General features: G+C 43.0%; 2 long non-coding RNA genes across 2 annotated transcripts; one reads left to right on the plus strand and one right to left on the minus strand.

The window, feature by feature from the left end:
• Positions 1-202: 202 nt before the first annotated feature.
• Positions 203-3,969, plus strand: LOC120373090. Its single transcript, XR_005585369.1, has 2 exons — positions 203-341; positions 3,393-3,969. It is a non-coding gene; the product is annotated as an uncharacterized LOC120373090 (long non-coding RNA).
• A 1,514-nt stretch (positions 3,970-5,483) lies between these two features.
• On the minus strand, positions 5,484-20,267 carry LOC120373092. Its single transcript, XR_005585372.1, has 2 exons — positions 19,961-20,267; positions 5,484-5,676 (listed from the first exon to the last, which is right to left on the minus strand). It is a non-coding gene; the product is annotated as an uncharacterized LOC120373092 (long non-coding RNA).
• Positions 20,268-20,319: the final 52 nt, after the last annotated feature.

Genomic DNA, 20,319 nt, shown 5'->3' on the forward strand with positions numbered 1-20,319 from the left:
TGACCGGGGTCTTCGCCGACCTTTTCTTCTCGGACCTGCTCATTTACGCGGGCGGCATCGGCATCTTCCTCAGCCTCATCTGGTGGGTGTTCTGGTACGCGGGCAACCTGGAGGTGCCGCCCGCCGAGCTGCGCGACGACGTGGGGCTGGGCCCGCCCAAGGGCCGCGGGGACAGCCTGCTGCGGGGGCTGGTGAGGGGGCTGAGCACCCGCATCTCCACCGTCTTCTCCTCGGCTCCTCGCGCCCGCCCCCCGGCTCCCGCGCCCGCCACCTTGGAGCTCCAGCCAGCCGACAGCCCGGCCCGCACCCAGCCCGCCTGAGACTCAGCTCCGCGCCGCCAGGTGGGACCAACCGCGGCTTCACACTCAAAAATAAAAAAGGAGAAGCGGCGGCGGCGATGACATGGGGAGAAGGGGACAGCGGCCCCGGGCCGGAGGCGGGAGCCAGGGCCCCCGCCCGAGGGACGCCCCGCTGCCTGCGCCGGGCCGTGCTGGCACCAGGCGGTGCTGTAGCTAGGGGGTGGTTCTGCCTCGATTTCCGAGCGGGGAGAGGGGCTCCAGCCTCGCTGGCGGGCGCGGCCATGAGCCCGTGTGGGGGATCAGGGCGAGCTGTGCGAGCCGGGGGGCTTTGACATGGAGTGTCTGGGAAATACAAGCTGGGGGCGGGACGAGGCTGCTTTTCCTAGGACAAACAGAAGAGACTTTTCAATGATATTTCCATGGTCCTGGCAGGGGACCGCAATGAGGGTGCCACAAAGGGGTGTAGTTTAGAATAAGGAGGACTGATTAGAGAGGCAGAGCAAAAACTTCTTTTGGATAGAACTCAAGGAGATTTTTTTCCCCTACCTGGGTTTCTTTTGTCTGATTGAACTTTATATCTATCTATCTATCTACATTTTGGTCCTTAATGGAACCACTAACACACTATATAGTTAGATGACTTTTTAAAAAAAGACTTTGTAATCTGTTTCAATTCATTTGAAATGTTGCTGAGCTTGAGTAATATGATAGAATTGAGAAAAGAAAAAATTGGTCTGTGTACCAGGAAAAGTCCTAAACCTGGGTTATATTAGACTGTGGGGACATAATTCCTTGGGAACTGCTGCTTGATGTATTTAAAGACAAGGCTGGACAAAGCACTGGTAAAAGTGATAGCGGGTTGGCAATTGGGTGGTTTAATGAACTGATGGTGTCTTCCATCTTAAAGTTATGAATCTCTATACACTGTACATGTAACAAAGGTTATTTTAGCCCCAAAGATTTACAATCTAAGAACGTACTACTATGCATCTCACCAGGCTGTTCAAACTGGGAATATCAGCTAGAAAGAGGCCAGTGCCTTGAAACAGCTGAACAAACATTAACCTTTAGTCCTATCAGCTTTATTGAAGAAGAGTATCACTTCTAATTACTTGGTATACCTATCCAAGAGAGAATAAAATACAGTGAAATCAAGGACACTGTATGTACCACACTTTCTTATATCCTTAGAAGTAGAATTGCAGCCAACAGCTTAAAATTCTACATACAAATAGTTCCTTTCCCTGATCTCTCTAACCTCCTAAAGTGGACTTGCCATTACATACTGGGTAAAATTTTCATAGTCACTCAAGTGACTTAGCAGCCTAAAACCCACTTTCAAAGGTCACTTGATTGCAAGTCCTATTGAAAACTTTGCCCAATGTGATTGTTAACCCAATATGTATATTTAAGGAGAAAAGAATGCTTACTAAGTAATGATTTAACTATAAAAACCTGTCAGTTGCCATATGAAAGGCTGCTGTATTATGATATAAGCAAACTTGCTGACCACTAAACACTTTAGTGTCAGTCCTGTTAATTTTGCACAAACTTTTCTTTTAACAAGCAGCAGATAAAAAGCTGAACTAATTGAAAGGGCTACCCACCTTCCCTCTCCCCCCCAAAAAAAGTTTTTGTTTGCTAAAAATGCTGCATAGATGAAAGGAAATAAGACTATTTTTTCCTCTGTACTGGCCCTTCTGAATTCTGAGAGGAAACCTTATAGGTGGGGAGATAACTTAAAGCAGCATGCCAGCTCCACTTTCCTGTATGTGAAACCTATAGGAGGAGGTAAGGGGACAGCACAGCATTGCTCCAGCTGGTGACTTGGTGGCATTTAGTTTATCATTAACTATAACTGCAATTAGGAAAGGCTTTCACTACCATATGACTTGCTTTTGTTTGCTTCAGAAGTTTAGTGACAGCCACACCCAGAAGTTTAATATCTTGACTCATGGCAATGGACACATTTTGAGCTGAAAGAGAAATAACCAAGATTCACAAATAACTAATTGTTACTAATTAATACTAATATTAATTAATTACTAATACTAGCATTAGTAACTAATTAATATCAAATAACTAAAATTCACGAATTATTAGATTTATACTTGCACTACAGAAAAGGAATGCTTTGAAAGAAAATTTATAAAGTATGGCTAGTGTTGTTTCTTAAGATTGTTTTTATTATAGCACCCAGATGTCTCAAATAGCACAGTCTCTGACTCGAAGGATTCAGGTTAGGATTTTCGAAGGGGCTAAAGTTTTTTGTGTAAAATGGATTAGAACTACCCATATAAGTAAAACAAGTAGGTGGTATCTGCAAATTTAGCCTACTTTAAGGAACATGAGTTCGTTCAAATATTACTTCAAATGATAAGGTAGAAAAGTTTCCTGAATTTTAACTAGATTTCATATTCACCAAGTCCTATTCTTTGAAATGGGATTCATTTGTGGCTTCTATTTTTTAGTTACCTGTATGGAGCCAAGTTTATTAGTTAAATTTATAAAGTAAGGTATAGGTATAGGTATAGCAGGTCTCTGCTTCAAATAGCTTTTTGTCTAATTGCATCGGTGAGTAGAACACAGAACACAAACTGAATTACATAAGATTCAAGGTAGTAAGCTTCACCTTATGCATTCCCCCTCCCCCTTGGGTAGGGGTAGTGGTGTTTGCATCTGAATTAAACTGAGTCTCCATTTCATAAGGCTTATGAAAATTGTTTTCTAGAAGTACTTGGTATTTTGTCCCATAAATGAAGATTGCTTGCTGCTGGGACAAACCTGGGATAAATTCCTGAACTTGACTTACTGGACTGAATGTTTGAGGCAGAGATGCTGGAAAGATTAGTCTGTCAGCAGAGAATGTTTTGCACTGAAGTTGAAGACATTTCATTATTCCGTAACTTTGTATTACTTGAAGTCTAAAAAGGTTCAAGCTTTAAGCAACTGTCTATATTTGTAATCAAAGTAAATCTGTTCTAAAACTCAAATTCATTTAATAAAAATATTAAAGGTAAAGAACACTTTGGATAACTTATTTGCCAGAAATATAGGTAAAAAACATAATTTTTTATTTTTCCCCCCCTTCAGCATCTACTGAAGACATGACTACTGATATTACTGCCACTTAGGGAAAAAACTGTTGTTGTGGCATGTTGAAAAACTGGAAAGAAGATTTCCCTCTTGAAGAGGATTCTTTATTTATGGAATAATCTCTGCTACCTTACTGGAATCTATACCAAATAGACTTACAGAGCCATCTCTCTGCCAAATGTACATATTTCAGGGTTGGATTAGAGAATTTTAATTGTATTTATTGACAGCATTTCAAGCCATTTGAAAGATTCCTCTGTTTTTTTTAAATTGTTATATTAGATTTCTCATGTGAAAACTAATTGGTTTACACTTTTAACAAAATCTTAAACAGTGTTTCATAAGTAATTTCAGCATCTCATATATAAATACTTGTTTAAAAGCCTGAAAAAGTATGATGAAAAGCTCTAATTTTAACCAAGGTATAGAAATTAAATTACTGTGAACTTGTTTTTACTGTGGCAGTGCAATGCCTTATTTGTAAGGGTGCTTTTGGTATCCCTTTGTGAAGCAGTTTTGGAAACAGCTGATGTAAGATTATAAACATAATGTTTTTTTTACTGTAAATACACAACTTACTGTGACCCAATGTTTAATCATTAATGTCCAAATGTACTCCTTTTCCAGATTGTTTTAACTATTTTAAGTATCTTAGCTGGACAGATAAAATTAGTGAGTGTTTGACAAGGCAACCATTTCTCTCCTGGCAGAACAGGAACTGCTGTAATGTGAAGAAGCAGGATCGAACTATGAGATGAAGCCTTATCCCAAAATACTGTCCTAACATTGCAGCATTCTAGAAACTACACTTTTTTTTTTAACTTGAGTAAAAAACAATTGTTTTTGGTAGTGCTTAACCTACATAGTAATACTAGTTTAATTCCCCGCCCCCTAGAAATACTGTTTTAAAATAGCAGATAAGGAGGAAGAAGATTTATATTAGAGCTAAAGGTAGCTGGACCTGGGTTGGACAGGTTCCTGCATGAGTTACTTCTTATCTCTCTTGCTGAATAAAGTGAGCATGGGATTCAGTCCTACCATGGGCAAATAAAGGTGGGTCTTACACCTGCATTGGATTTCTGTGTGAATCATTCTTGTGTGCCACTTGCAAGTTGTTGATTAATGAATTAATTAATGCAAAAGAATCTGGATCTGTCACAACTGTGGCAGTCACACACACAATCCTCTCCAGTAAATGATGTTAAGGTCTCCTTTTCTGCTAGTTACTTCCTCTTCATTTTATAGGAATTTTATCTCCGATTCTGTCCAGGGAAATGGAATAATTTTTTTTTCCTGTAAAACTACCCTGTGGCTGCCTTGATCTTTCCCTCTCAGCTAATGATTGCCTGAGATCATCTGCTTTGTTTAAGACACAAAATATATCCTCACTTCTGCTTGCAGTACTGCAAGAGTAACATTCATAGAGGGTTTGTTTTGAAAAAAAAAATTACAGCTAGAATAGGTTCAGATGCAGTTTTTTTTAAAGTTCCTCTATTTACAGACATGAATTTTAATAATGCAGTTGCTAGGAATATTGGAAAATTGCTTTTTTGGTTCACTAGCATGCTCTGAGCCACAGGATTTGGCTAGGAAGTACCATAACTTCTGTCTGTAAACTGGACGGCTTTGAATTAGACATACAAGGCAGAGATATATAGTAATGTGATTGTGAAACTACTTTAGGGCTTTTCCATACCTGCACTTAAGCTTCCCAGTAAACAGTCACATCTATTTACATTAGTTACCGTTGTAGTTGTGTTAACCAATTTATGGGAAGAGTGAGATGGAACAGAATGTAGTTAATTCTAACTGATTTATAAATCCTAATTTTGTACCTTTATAGGAGTGGTTATTTGTGAATTAGACAGAACAGAGCTTGATTTTGGAGTTCCTCACTAAGTTGCAAGAATTAGTGACTGCTGCATTTGTGAACAGTTTACTATGCAAGCTTTTAAAGCTAAATTTAATCAGTGCTTTTCTCACTTATGGAAAAAAAATGTATTTTAGAGAACAGTAGCGATCTGCAATCTGTTTTAAAAGTATTTACCTCTTCCTTATTTTAGACACACTTCCTGATAACATGGCAAGGATTTTATAAATAGTGTATTGAGTGGTGTTAGCTATTTCAAGTTCATATTTTACAAACAGAAAAGGCAGCCTGCTTTAATTAAGGTCAATTTGATGGATTCAGTCTTCCAAATGTTGACTCTTTAAAATGTTTCCATCAGCCGTATTTCCCAAATGTTGTCAAGATGTCATCTTTGGATGATGTATTTTCTTCCTGTGAATTTGCAACAGAACATCTAACTGTAAATAAGTGGAATATTAGTTCTCTACATTTAAAATATTGTTTTTAGTAGAAGACCCACAATAGTACCAATAGGCCCACTGTTAAACTCCAGTTAGTAATGTCTTTAGAAATAGCTAAACACTTTTTTCCATTTTAAGATATGACCATCATAATGATATGAAATCCTCTTCTTTAATTTCATAATTAAACAAATGGATAGGCAGCAGGGGCGACTGATTTTAATCAGTGTGCTTTACTCTTACAGATATCTTCAGTTATCAGCATGTATGGATTTACACATTTAACTATTAGCATTAACAGAAGTTAGGAAGATAAATCTTTCTCCACAGCAAATTTTGTCTTACGACTCAGCAGTGAATTTTCACAATGATTTTTAGTACAAACCTGTCCTTTGTTAAGCTTTCAAATGATTGTTTAAGCTGTATTTCCAATTAAATTAAAAATCCTGTTATTTACCTAAACAGGATTTCTAATGGGTTAATTTCTATGATTATCTTAGACATTTTCACAAAAGTAAATATCAAACTACTGTAATGTGAAAAATTATAAACTGTCTCAAACCTGTATGAGATTTCATTGATGCAAACAGTTTAATGCTTGTCTCTCTAAATTTTCTTTTCAGCACAAAACATACTGGGCTAAATTTATCCATGATATAGCTTTATTGAAATAAGTGGGGTTATACCAGGGATTAATTTATCCCACTGTATTTGTCTGAAGTCAGTATAAACATTAAGAAAAAACTAGGGCTCATGCAATTAAAAAAAAATCACGATTTAAAAAAATACAATTTAAATACTTGTGAATGTTTTCAACATTTTCAAATATATTGATTTCAATTACACCAGAACACAGTGTACAGTGCTCACTTTATTTTTTATTACAAATATGTGCAGTGTAAAAAAACAAAAGAAATAGTATTTTTCAGTTCACCTAATACAAGTACTGTTGTGCAATCTCTTTACCATGAAAGTTGAACTTGCAAATGTAGAATTATGTACAAAAAAAACCTCCACTCAAAAATAAAAATGTAAAACTTAGGAGTCTACAAGTCCCATCAGTCCTACTTCTTGTTCAGCCAATCACTCAGCCAAACAAGTTTGTCTACATTTGCAGAAGATAATGCTATCTGCTTCTTGTGAGAACAGGCGTTTGCATGGCATTGTTGTAGCTAGGGTTGCAAGATGCACTAAAGATTCATATGTCCCTTCATGCTTCAACTAGCGTTCCAGGGGACGTGTGTCCATGCTGATGATGGGTTCTGCTTGATAACCATTCAAAGCAGTGTAGACCAATGCATGTTCATTTTCATCATCAGTCTGATGCCACCAGCAGAAGGTTGATTTTCTTTTTTGGTGGTTTACTTTCTGTAGTTTCCGCATCTGAGTGTTGCTCTTTTAAGATTTCTGAAAGCGTGCTCCACACCTCATCCGTCTCAAATTTCGGAAGGCACTTCAGATTCTTAAATCTTGGGTTGAGTGCTGTAGCTATCTTCAGAAATTTCACATTGGTATCTTCTTTGCATTTTGTCACATTTTCAATTAGTGTTCTTAAAACAAACAAAATGTGCTCGGTCATCATCCAAGACTGCTATAACATGAAATATATGGCAGAATGCAGGTAAAACAGAGCAGGAGACATAAAATTCCCCCCCCCAAGGAGTTGAGTCACAAATTTTAATTAATGCATTTTTTTAAACATCAGCATGGAAGCATTTCTGCTGTACCAATGGTCGAAGCATGAAGAGGCATATGAATCTTTAGTGCATCTGGCACATAAATGTCTTGCAATGCCAGCTACAAGAGTGCCATGGGAATGCCTGTTCTCACTTTCAGGTGACATTGTAATTAAGAAGTGGGCAGCATTATCTCCTGTAAATGTAAACAAACTTATTTCTCTTAGTGATTGGCTGAACAAGAAATAGGACTGAGTAGACCTGTAGGCTCTAAAGTTTTACGTTGTTTTGTTTTTGAGTGCAGTTATATAAGAAACCCTACATTTGTAAGTTGCACTTTCTTTCGTGATTAAGAGATTGCACTATAGAACTTGTATGAGGTGAATTGAAAAATACTATTTATCATTTTTACAGTGCACATAGTTGTAATAAAAATATAAAGTGAGCACTGTATTCTATTGTAATTGAAATACATATATTTGAAAATGTAGAAAAACATCCAAAATATTTAATACATTTCAGTTGGTATTCTATTGTTTAACAGTATGATTAATCCCAATTATTTTTTTTAGTTAATCATGTGAGTTAACTGCAATTAATGGACAGCCCTAGAAAAAACAAAGTCACATGACTGTGCTGCCAGGTCTCACTTGTAGTTCTAGATATGGTGTTTCACATCCAGCTGCTGGGAGTTTTAATTTTGTCACTTCTCATTATGTGCCATAGTGCCTTCTGTCACAGATTATTTCTTATTTTAATTACCCCTTGGGGAATTCTGCACCAAAAAGTTAAAAGTTCTGCACGCAGTATATTACAAGACTATATAGTGATATTTTGACAAGTAAAATATACAATCATGTCAGTTTCTATTCGTTAGGTATTTTGAAATAAATCACCAATCAGCAACTATGTCTGTAACAATACAGACCCAAAAAATTCCTCCAGGAGTAGAGTGTTAAGGAAACCTTTATGACAACCCAGTTCCTATTTCTCTGCCCCCTCCTCCCAGATCCCAGCTGGGGGGGGGTGTCCCCCAGCCCAGCCACTTGCATGCACCTCCTACTCCCCAGAGCCTAGATGCAGGGCACCCCCTAGCCCAGACACCCACACCACAGGGTGATCCGAAGGCCAGACACTTGCACACACACCCTACTCCCCAGAGCCCACCCATGCCTCCCCATCAGTCCATACATTCACACACACCCCCGCCCAAGCACAACTGTGCACTACCACCACCACCCCGACACTTGCACCCCGGAGCCCAGGGATCCAGAGGGAGAAACAGCCTGATGCTGGGTCCTGGGTTTGTACAGTTTCCCCTGCATGCTGCCTCCTTCCTTCAGGGAATGCTGGAAACTGCCGCTGCCAGGAACATGCCACCTCCCTCCTCTTCCCCCGACCCTGTCTTCTACTTGCAAGCTGGGCTCTGCTGGGTCCAGTAGCCCTAGTGGCAGCCAGCAGCTCTACTGCCCATTTCTGTGGGGGTGAAAGGAAATTCTGTGCAAAAAACCCATTAATCTCTGTGCAAATGTGGTGTAGAATTTTCCCAGGAGTACTTACTTCTCCCTTATAATATTTCATATAACCATCTTTTTTATGTGAAGTTGTGAGTAGCAAAAAAGTATTTTTCTCTCAACCTATCTTACTGGCATCTCATGACATTTCTATTTACTGAATTAAAAATAGTTTAGAAATATTATTCTATTCATCTCTGACTTGGTACAGTTTTAAAACTTTAGATTTTTGTTTTGGAAGCTGTTACTCAGAAAACCTGTCCCTTCACAGCACTTCATACTCAAATATCTGTACTATAAAGTTACTGTTTCACTTTTCCTTGTTACAGGTTTGTAACATGTTTGTCAGTGTACTAAGAAATAGCAAATATACATGAAGACTGACCCGAGAATCTCAATTTAGAGAGCTAAACAGGTAAAAGAAAGGGAGAAGGATAATGCCTATGTTTAAAACTGCGTTTCTGTTGGATAGTCTAAAGGCAAAAGCAAAATGAACTGTTGGTATTTAGTATCAGAGGGGTAGCCGTGTTAGTCTGGTTCTGTAGAAGCAGCAAAGAATCCTGTGGCACCTTATAGACTAACAGAAGTTTTGCAGCATGAGCTTTCGTGGGTGAATACCCACTTCTTCGGATGCAAGCAGTGGAAATTTCCAGGGACAGGTGTGTATATATAAGCAAGCAAGAAGCAAGCTAGCGATAACGAGGTTAGATCAATCAGCTGCTGGAACAGGGCCCCATCCTCCCTGATTGATCTAACCTCGTTATCGCTAGCTTGCTTCTTGCTTGCTTATATATACACACCTGTCCCTGGAAATTTCCACTGCTTGCATCCGAAGAAGTGGGTATTCACCCACGAAAGCTCATGCTGCAAAACTTCTGTTAGTCTATAAGGTGCCACAGGATTCTTTGCTGCTTCTGTTGGTATTTAGGACATTTGATTTAGGAAACTGAATCTCTCATCAGAACGATTTTTAATACTAGAAAGGTTATTGAAAGAGCAGAGCAATGAAAGATAAATCAGTTAATCTACAGACTATCAGTTTCCATACAAATAATCTTGATGCACTGTGTTCAACGAAAGAACTTAAAAGTTTATTACATTATTCTGAAATGTTAATTTAATTAAGCTCTTGCATTCTCTATCTTGGTATAATTGAACTGTCAAGACCTCTTAAATTTAAGGCAAAAGTTGAGAATTAATATGTAAGTATTTTATGCACTCTGTAGTGGGAATAATACATTGATTTGGAATAACTGATGCTGTAATTACAGCTATATTTTTCATTTCCTGCAAACTGCCAGCCTGCCCTTCACAAACTAACAATAGTTAAAAATAATCCCTACCTGCACTGAAAACAGGTTTAGTAGGACTCTTGGAGAGCTGTATGGCAACTCTCATAACAGTTAAAAAACAAACCAAAAAAACCCCAAAAGCAAGTCCCATCCCCAGCCCACTTTCAGCAGTGAATACTGCTGGTGAACAGTTCCAGTGGGAAAGGCTGGAGACTAGCAATTCCCTTGCCGGGACTTTACCACCCACCCCCCCTCATAGGAGGGGTTAAGGTGGACTATAATAATGGGGGGTTGGCTCCCTGCCGTACCAATCAGAGGAGTCCCTAACTGCCCCCAGCTCGCTCAATTACCAAGCACCTCTCCTTAATTCCTTTTCCAAGCCATTTATCCGTTCTTTTGTGCCTTAATTTATGGAGTACCTGGACTGAACATCCGCCACAAGGAGGCACCACCCATTAGCTTGGCTGCCTCCTCCCCACACCCAGCTGGGTTCCCAGACAGCTCCCAATGTCCTCTTTTATATCAGCCAAAAATATGGCAGCACCTGAGTCTGACAGGTGTACCCCATCCTCCCGAAATAACTCCAGTGCCCCATAGAATATACCAGGATGTGAAATTACTGTCCCCGCCAAGGGCAACAAATAACAGTGGAAATGCAAGCTTTTCCCACACTGCCATCAGTGTCCCAAATGTGCTACTGAGGGACCACCAGGGGCAAGATGTTAGTTCATTCAGTACAAGGCTCGCCTATGGCACTGGAAAAAGAACCATGTCTAGTAGAACTGATTTTAACACATTGTTCCCTAACTTGCTTATAACATTGCATTACATAGTTAAGAGGAAACCTTAACTGTGATTCCTGTGGTTTTATTACATTTAAGGAACAATTTGGTCCTGTCTATAAAATGGAGCTCTGTGGTAAAACAGTTGACTTACAACACGTCACCCATCTCCTTGCAATATAACTATATTTGTAATCTGAGATGCACCTGTTGTTCCTTCAGTTTTTAGCCTTGAGTGCAAGGTAAGGCAGTGGTTTTTGTTACTTGGATATCTCTCCATTAGGAACAGAACTGAGGGCACTTGTCATACCAGTTCTAAATACTGTGTGTTTTGTACTCTCTTTCTTCTAAAACAGTCTGTCAATGCACCTGATATTAAGTGCAATAACCAAACACACAACTGATTGAAAGGACAAAGGCCAAGAATAATCTCACATATTGCTAGAGCTATTTCAGGTGAATTACTTGGAGAATAGAAAGTTATTTATTCAGTTAGGCTATTCTGAAATCCTTTGAAGTTGCAGGCAGCTTGCCACTCATGGCAAATGTACCTGAGGATATTTCAATGTATATTTCACTGTAAACAGTGGTACATTATTTAAGAATTAATGGTGGAAAAAACTCACAGTTTTTAAATCATAGTTTGTCCTGGTTATTCAGCAAGCTTTTGGTATGTCTATGTGATTCCTATTACTAAAACAAAGTTGTGGCATTGTAAATTCCCTACAGAAAATAGTGTGGACACAGTTTTCTTAAAGCAAACTTCAGGGATAATCTGAAAAGTTTAGATCTGTGGTGTAATGAGGCTGCACTGAACAGATACACTTTAGTGTTGGCAAAATGCATTAGCATTTAGCCACAGAAGTAATGAACAGGATTGAACTAGGCATGAAAATTTCATAACAGACTGTGGATTAATAGCATAACACACAACTATACAGGTGAATAACATTTGATTTTTAAAAATGTATGTTTATAACAAGAGGGGAAAAATCATTTCTAGGCTTTTTTAACATAGTTTGAAGACAATGAGATAAACCCCCCAGCATTCCTATGCCAAAACCAGAAAGTATCCCGAGATAACCAGACACTACTGTGACAATACCCTGCCACACCCACAAATACCAGCCAGAGTGTTTAGTTAGGATTCAGTGCTCCCCATGCACTCTGCTCCATCCTAACACCCTTCCATACCATTGTACTTTATTTATACACATCCATCTCCCACTTAAACCACACACTGGGACTAACAAACTAGAGGTGTAGCCAAGATAGAATGGAAACCCTTAATTCCTTGTCTTCCTGCTTAAAAAGGACAGAATGGACAAAATTGATAGGAAGAACGAGGTAAGATGCCCCCATCTTCTCCAAAACCAAAATAGGGTTACTCCTCCTCCTTTTACCCTTATGGAAAGTCCCTTCCTCCACCCTAAGCAGAGCTATGTCTGCAGGTAAGCTTGCCCTGCAGATAGAGAGCAGACTTCATTCATCAGGGGTATCTCGCTATGTGACCTTGAGCAAATCACATATTCTCTGTACTCAGTTCCCCATTTGTAAAATAGCAATAAATCTGATGCCTTCAGCAGCACTAAATCCACACAATTTTTTTAGAGCAGTTTATGGTGGTCTGCAAATATTCAAATTAACTCATTACATTATATGTAAACCCAAGCACACATGGAGCTCTACAAAGCTTGGTACATATGTTCGTTGGACTTGAGAGGTTGGGAGGGGTTCCTGATATCACTCTTGTAATGCTAACTCAATGCAATCCATCTCATTTTACTTTGCTCCTCAGCTCTTGAAGGCATAAGAAAAGTGTCCTCTGTGGTGAAGCATTGCTAGCTGGGCAGGACTGGGTGTCTTGCACTGCCTATTTTCCTCTCATGCCCATACTTCATGTTATGTTGCATCATAACCTCATAAATGGTTTCTTGATTCTTCTCCATATTCAAAGCCTGCACTTGCAGTTTTGCCTGATTTGATGCTTTGCATATTTGTATGGCTTTTAAAAAAAAGTTAACTTTATAGTCTCTGAGCAAATACATACCTTCTGTTCTGCAGCCCACCACCAACCTGTCTACTCAGAAAATGTTTTAAGGGGGTGGGGGAGTGTCACAATTTCAAGGCTGTCTCTTTAGCTTCCATTCTGTAACATTCCTCAATACTTTCTTGTGCCTTTTACACTCATGTGGAAGAGGAATCTTTCATAGATTTCATTCTTTTTAGGTATTCTGCTAGGGTCCCATTAAAATCAGTCCACTCCATGGGTGAGAGCTGGAAGTTATTAAAAGTATCTATGACTCCTGCACCAAGTACAGTTAGTAAGACCACTTTATCAACAGCACCACTCATTGTCTCTTCATCCACATACAACTACCTCTGTTTGAAGCACTTTCACAATTCATGCATCCTTCCCTTAATTCTAGTGATGATCTGGCCATCCATCCTTACCAGTAGTGTATGTACAATTCAGGGGTCTGGAATTACTGTGAAAATTCTTCCTGATTGTTCTCAAATCTGTCCACTACTGGTATCATGCATTGTTGCTCTCAGTAATGCAAGGGCTTATACTTAATAATTGTGTTATTTTTATTTAAACATGGTAGAACACATGGTGGACAGCAACTGCTGTCTGCAATTCCCTTATCAGTATCTACAGCCCAGAGCCCACACCTCACATTCCAAGATGGATGACCTTTGCTCTCTATAGCCAGCCACAACTCATGTTCTTACACAATCACTGCCTCATATAGTCTTGAGGAACTTCCTGGGATCTGTCAGAGTGGAGGTCCCTGTCTGGAAACACAGGAGCTGATTCCTGGAGTAGGTCTGTCAGTTCTGTTATTCTCTAGGAGTCTAGGGTTTAGAGACAGTCAGAGAAGGAGGGAGGAAGATATATATAAAGTGTCCCAGAGACTTGGGGCTAATACCACTGCTCTCTGATGATGTTCTGGAGGTATCACAAACCTTTTTAGGCAAAAAAGGTCAGTGTCACATGAAAGTGTGTAGAAATAGGAAAGTGTTGTCATGGGTGGATATCCAGTCTTTAAAGACTGTTGCAGCCAGAATAATTCTGATCCTAGTACAAATGGGCTACATTTGCCAAGGGAGTTAGGCTTCTGAACTCTATAGGGTTCTAAACTTACTTGGTGCTTAAGTTTTTGCATTCAGACTTCCCCTATAATAAATGGGACTTAGACACTTAACTGTGACTTTAGGCACCTAAATCCTAGGATCAGGCAGCACTGATATTCACAAACCCCCAGTTTCGCTGCCACTTTGTGAATCTAGCCTGGTCTGACTTAAGTGAGGCAAAATACACAGGCCTCAAAAATGGGTCTAAACTATGTAAGGTTGTCCTCATTATACTAACAAATATAAAAAATTCCTTTTTTAAAAAACTCCCACGCATCAGATCATACTCCATTTATACTGAGTGCCCTCAATTTCTCCATTGACTTCAGTGGGAATTGAAGTAACAGTTCTATCATAAACCATATTTATACAGAATTCAAATGGTTGCCATAACTATGCTATACTTTTAGCAAACAGTATAGTCACAAAGCAGTTCTTTTTTTCCTCTGCATAGCTTGCAGAGATCTCTAGTCACACTATAGATAAAATAAGAGATCTTTGTAATAGCTAGCTATCAAGATTATAAAAAAATCCTGATGTATTTATGGAGCTCCAATAATCTGTGGAGTCTACCTGCTGCTATTACAATTACACTGTTGATTACATGAGTTTACAGTGCAATTGATCACAAGACCATAGAATCATAGAATCTCAGGGTTGGAAGGGACCTCAGGAGGTCATCTAGTCCAACCCCCTGCTCAAAGCAGGACCAAACCCAACTAAATCATCCCAGCCAGGGCTTTGTCAAGCCTGACCTTAAAAACCTCTAAGGAAGGAGATTCCACCACCTCCCTAGGTAACCCATTTCAGTGCTTCACCACCCTACTAGTGAAAAAGTTTTTCCTAATATCCAACCTAAACCTCCCCCTCTGCAACTTGAGACCATTACTCCTTGTTCTGTCATCTTCTACCACTGAGAACAGTCTAGATCCATCCTCTTTGGAACCCCCTTTCAGGTAGTTGAAAGCAGCTATCAAATCCCCCCTCATTTTTCTCTTCTGCAGACTAAACAATCCCAGTTCCCTCAGCCTCTCCTCGTAAGTCATGTGCTCCAGCCCCCTAATCATTTTTGTTGCCCTCCGCTGGACTCTTTCCAATTTATCCACATCCTTCTTGTAGTGTGGGTCCCAAAACTGGACACAGTACTCCAAATGAGACCTCACCAGTGCTGAATAGAGGGGAATGATCACATCCCTCGATCTGCTGGAAATGCCCCTACTTATACAACCCAAAATGCCATTAGCCTTCTTGCCAACAAGGGCACACTGTTGACTCATATTCAGCTTTTCGTCCACTGTAACCCCTACGTCCCTTTCTGCAGAACTGCTGCCCAGCCATTCGGTCCCTAGTCTATAGCAGTGCATGGGATTCTTCCGTCCTAAATGCAGGACTCTGCACTTGTCCTTGTTGAACCTCATCATATTTCTTTTGGCCCAATCCTCTAATTTGTCTAGGGGTTCCATCCTAAATTCCATCCTTTTTTTGGGAGTGCAGACAGACGTGGTCTCATCTTCCACAAAAGACTATGCATAGTTTGGAACAGTGAGTGTTATTAGCTAATTTCAGATCAACATCATAAAAATTAATGAATATATTTGAAAATGAAGTTTTTAATAAAATCTGGCATTCCATTTGCCAAATCAGAAGTTCAAACAGCGTTAACATTGAAGTTGTCTCAAAAGTATTGTCCAGCAACATTTTTTCAACTATAATCTATTAAATGTTTACGTTCCCATTTTTATAAATGCTAAATCCTATCATTATCCTCATTTTACAGGTAGGAAAACGGAGGGCCAGAGAGATCAATGGCAGAACCAAGCAGTAAATCTAACCTCCATCCACCCCCAATCTGTGTGCCCATCTCTTCCCTATTTGCTCCCTCTACCTCAGGTGCCCACCCCTCTGACCCAATTCTCCTCCTCCTCTTGCTCCCTCCATCTAAAAGTGTGCCGTTGCCGCTTGATTTATTTTTATGTAAGTTATTTCATTATTTAGTTTACACATTTTAACACTTTACATACAACTATAACTTTAAAACAAGAACACCTTTCCTTGTGATTGTCCTCCATAAAAAGAATATTGACTAATAGTGTTCTGCTGTGTCAAGTAGTTGGCCTCCTCTCATCTCTTGAGGAGGCCTCTCCCTCCCTAGCACAAGGTAAAACAGTGCTAAATCAATTTTACTTTTATGGAAGACAGACAAAGGGGATATGTTCTTGATCATGAACAGACAGTAGCTTTTCTAGAAAGAATTCCAAGCCAGAGACATCTGTGTCTATCCCCAAGCAAAACCATTCCTCTTTCATACTGTATCTGATTTTAATTACTGCAACCCACCCCTTCTCTTATCCATTTTGCTCCCTTTCCATGTCTCAGTGAACTGCATGAAATTTCTGCAAAAGGGGCCCCACTGTGTTTTTAATTCGTCCCCAAACTGCTGTTTCATCTACATGTTTTAGATTCTTTTTTAGTCTTTAAAGGACCAGAGTCATCTGCTGCCATCTGACAGTATATACATGGTAGAAGCACTACCTGTAGGGTGACCATATTTCCCTATGCTGAATACGGGACATCTGGCAAAATTACTCATTCAAGCGAGTTCAACGGCGATCAGTCAGAACTATACAGTACAAACATTCAAATTAACATCAAGTTGGCTGAGCCCCTGTTAAAAAGAAATACTGCTAGTTGGATTCTTTTTATTTACCTTCTTATTTTTAAGGCTTTAGGGTTCACATGGGAGAGGTGACACACACACACACACACACTCCTGTACACGTCTCTCACACAGGGGGGTGACCAACTGACCGACCCTCTCTGCCAAGCGCTCACTGCCCCCCATGCCTGGTTGGGCCCCTGGGACGGACACATCTCTCCTGTCCTGTACCTGGTGCTGCATCTTCCCACAGCAACATGTGATGGGATACACAGGATTAAATCCCCTCCCCCCCAATTTCTGCCATGGTTCACACCAGAATGTGTCCAGCAGCAGCCTTTCAGCACTGTGTGGGAGGGAAGGGATGGGAGCTGCTTCCAGCCTCAGGGGGGAGGGAGGGATGACCTGACCAGTGTCTTAGCAGAGCTCATCTCTTCCCCCGCCCCCACCGCCTCCCCCCCAAGCAGCTTGTCCCTTCCTGCCCGCACAGTCTTGAAAGGCAGCTAACACCTCCAGGCTGCTGCTGGCCACAGACATAACCCAGCCACCTCCTATCCCCCAGGCTACAGCAAGGGCAGGAAGGGCTTAAGCCCTAAGGATGCATTCTGCACCAGGGCCCAGGGAACCTAACGGCAGGGGCTTCAGCAAACCTGGCCAGAGAGGTGTCTCAGCAGATGAGAGTGCCTAGGGAATGGAGCAGCCCTGCACTACCTGGGGGCAGGACCCAGGGCTGGAGAGGGGTGCGTGAAGAGGGTGCTAAGCTCCTGCCGGGTCGGGGCAAACAGGATGGAATCACTCCCCTGTGTCCCCCTCCTCCCGACTCCAGAGCTTAGCTGAGAGGTGGAGAGGCTTCTCTGTGCCAGCACTATGTGGCACATGCAGGGCTTGACTCCTCCTGACCAGCACCCCAGGCTGGAGGGTCTTGGGCTTTCCTGGGGCACCAGCCCAGCCAGAGACAGTTGGGGAAGGAAGGAGCCTGCCGGCCAGGCTGTTGGTGAGCTGAGAGCTCTGACCAGGGGCTGATTCTCCACACAGCGCTGGGAGTGGGACGTCCCCTGCCAGGGGTGGGGGAGATATGGAGGAACAATGGGGCTAGGGTGGAGTGAAGGGGCAAAGCAAGGACAGGACTGGGAGAGGGGGAGCACATAAAGGGCTGATGGGTGGGTAGCAGGGCCAACATGTAATTGGCCACTTTCTGGCACCTGCCCACACTCACCAGCCACCACAGCTCATGCTGCACAGGCACAGCCAGTGGTGGCTGGAAAGAGGACAAGGGTGGGGCCCTGCTGACTGAGAGCTGGCATGCAGCAGGGGCACCGCTGATGGACCAGCAGGCGGAGCAGCCGGCCCCACATGCTGCAGCTTTGCTCTGCCAGCAGCCTTGCACACCTACCCCCATTGTTGGCCTCTGCACCGCCCCCCACCCCACTCACTGCTGGTGGGCGGATGAGCAGCGATATGGCCAGCAGCAGGACCCACCACTATTGATGGGCGGGGGAGACAGAAAATACAGGATGATTTGCCCGTTTTTAAGAAAACGTTGGGCTGCCTGCAAGAGGGCTGAAATATGGGACTGTCCCTTTAAAAATGGGAGGTCTGCTCACCCTAACTACTTGTCTCTGTTCGAGAGGGACATACAGTCCCTATTTACTTATTACTGTCCAGAATTTAAACACCTCTGGCCCCCATGACCTACCATACATAACTTGTCTACTCCCCGCCAGTTAGTGCCCCATTTGGAGCACGGACCACGGGCGCCTCTGCAGCAAGTTCTATGAATTGGGGATTCGGGAGCAGCGCTGGGATTTCCATTGCCCCCGCCAGGGGCGGCTCTAGAAATTGGGCTGCCCCAAGCAGCGCGGAGCGCTGCGCCGCTTCCCGTCTTCCGCGGCTCGGTTGAGCTCCTGCCGGCATGCCTACGGCAGGTCCACCGAGCCCGGACGAGCAGACCTGCCGCAGTCATGCCTGCGGAGCTCAACCGGAGCCGCGGGAAGACGGGACCCGCCGCAGTCATGCCTGCGGCAGGTCCGCTTGTCCCGGGCTCCAGTGGACCTGCCGCAGGCATGCCGGCGGGAGCTCCACCGGAGCCAAATGCCGCCCCCCCGGGAAACGGCCGCCCCAAGCGCCTGCTTGGCGCGCTGGTGTCTAGAGCCGCCCCTAGCCCCCGCAGCTGTGGGGGGCCGAGTGCTGACCAGGGGGGAGAGGGGCAGCCTGGGGCAGAGGGGAAAACGTGTAATGACACAAAAAGCTCCCGCTCCCAATTCCCGACTTTGGGTGTACTGAGCATGCTCACCCTTACTTCCCTTTTCATGTATTCACACACAAAGTGAAACAGCGTGCCTCAATCATCCAATAGACCAGGGGTAGGCAACCTATGGCACACATGCCAAAGGCGGCACGCGAGCTGATTTTCAGTGGCATTCACACTGCCCGGGTCCTGGCCACTGGTCTGGGGGGCTCTGCATTTTAATTTAATTTTAAATTAAGCTTCTTAAACATTTTAAAAACCTTATTTACTTTACATACAACAATAGTTTAGTTATATATTATAGACTTATAGGAAGAGACCTTCTAAAAACGTTTAAATGTATTACTGGCACGCAAAACTTTAAATTAGAGTGAATAAATGAAGACTCGGCACACCACTTCTGAAAGGTTGCCGATCCCTGCAATAGACCAATTTGTCACATTAGCCAGGAGGAAGCAGATCGTGAGTGTTTTTTACCAAAAACCCCATTCCTCCTGATTCGCAACCCCATGGACCAGGCGGTAGCAAGTCCTGAGCAGTAGCTCAGACGGTCACCTTGAGTGGTGGAAACTGTACCTAGTTGCAAAACGGGAGGGTTGCTATACGTGTCGTCACACCAGCTCCATCGCCTCCTACGCTGAGGTCCCGTTACCGGGCACCGCAGATGAAGCACTGCCTAGGACCCAGTAGGGACCCCAGCTAGCGGCAGGGGGCACCGGCAGCCCAGGCCGGGGACGCTGAGCCTGCACCGGCTGTTATTAGCAGGATTCAACGCGAGAAGGGGAGAACCGGAGCCCGGAGAAGCCCTGAGACCGCCCCACTCCCCAGACTGGGCGCCCGGCGGCGGGGGAAGCCGGGACCCCGAGATCCCCCTGGGCTGGGTGAAGTTGCCACTACCACCCCAGAAGCCGAGGCGGAGGAGCCTCTTGAGCCGAGCTACAGCCCTCACCCCCCGGGATGGAGACGTAGCTGTTCCGGTCTCAGGTGCTCGGCGCTGCCCACCGCTGCAGAGACCCCAGCTCAGACTAAGCGCCTTTCCCTGGAGCGCAGGCACGGCTGGCCTATTGCCGGCGGCCCCGTGCCCGGTCCGGGGCAGAGGTTCAAGCTCCTTCAGGCTGAGCTTGGCCCAAGCCAGGACTCAAACCGGGCCGCTCAGCATCTCTGCGCCTTCCGAGCGGGCGGCCACGCCCCGCTCTCCACGCGCCAGTCCTCCAGGGGCAGCGAGAGCAGCGCTAGAGCAGCTGTCACGCCGCGCTCTGTTCTTGCCGCCGTGCGAACCTCTCTAGGGGTGGGGAGGCGTCGCTTTCA

The sequence above is a fragment of the Mauremys reevesii genome, linkage group 10, assembly GCF_016161935.1.
Source record: "Mauremys reevesii isolate NIE-2019 linkage group 10, ASM1616193v1, whole genome shotgun sequence".
Lineage (NCBI taxonomy): Eukaryota > Metazoa > Chordata > Testudines > Geoemydidae > Mauremys > Mauremys reevesii.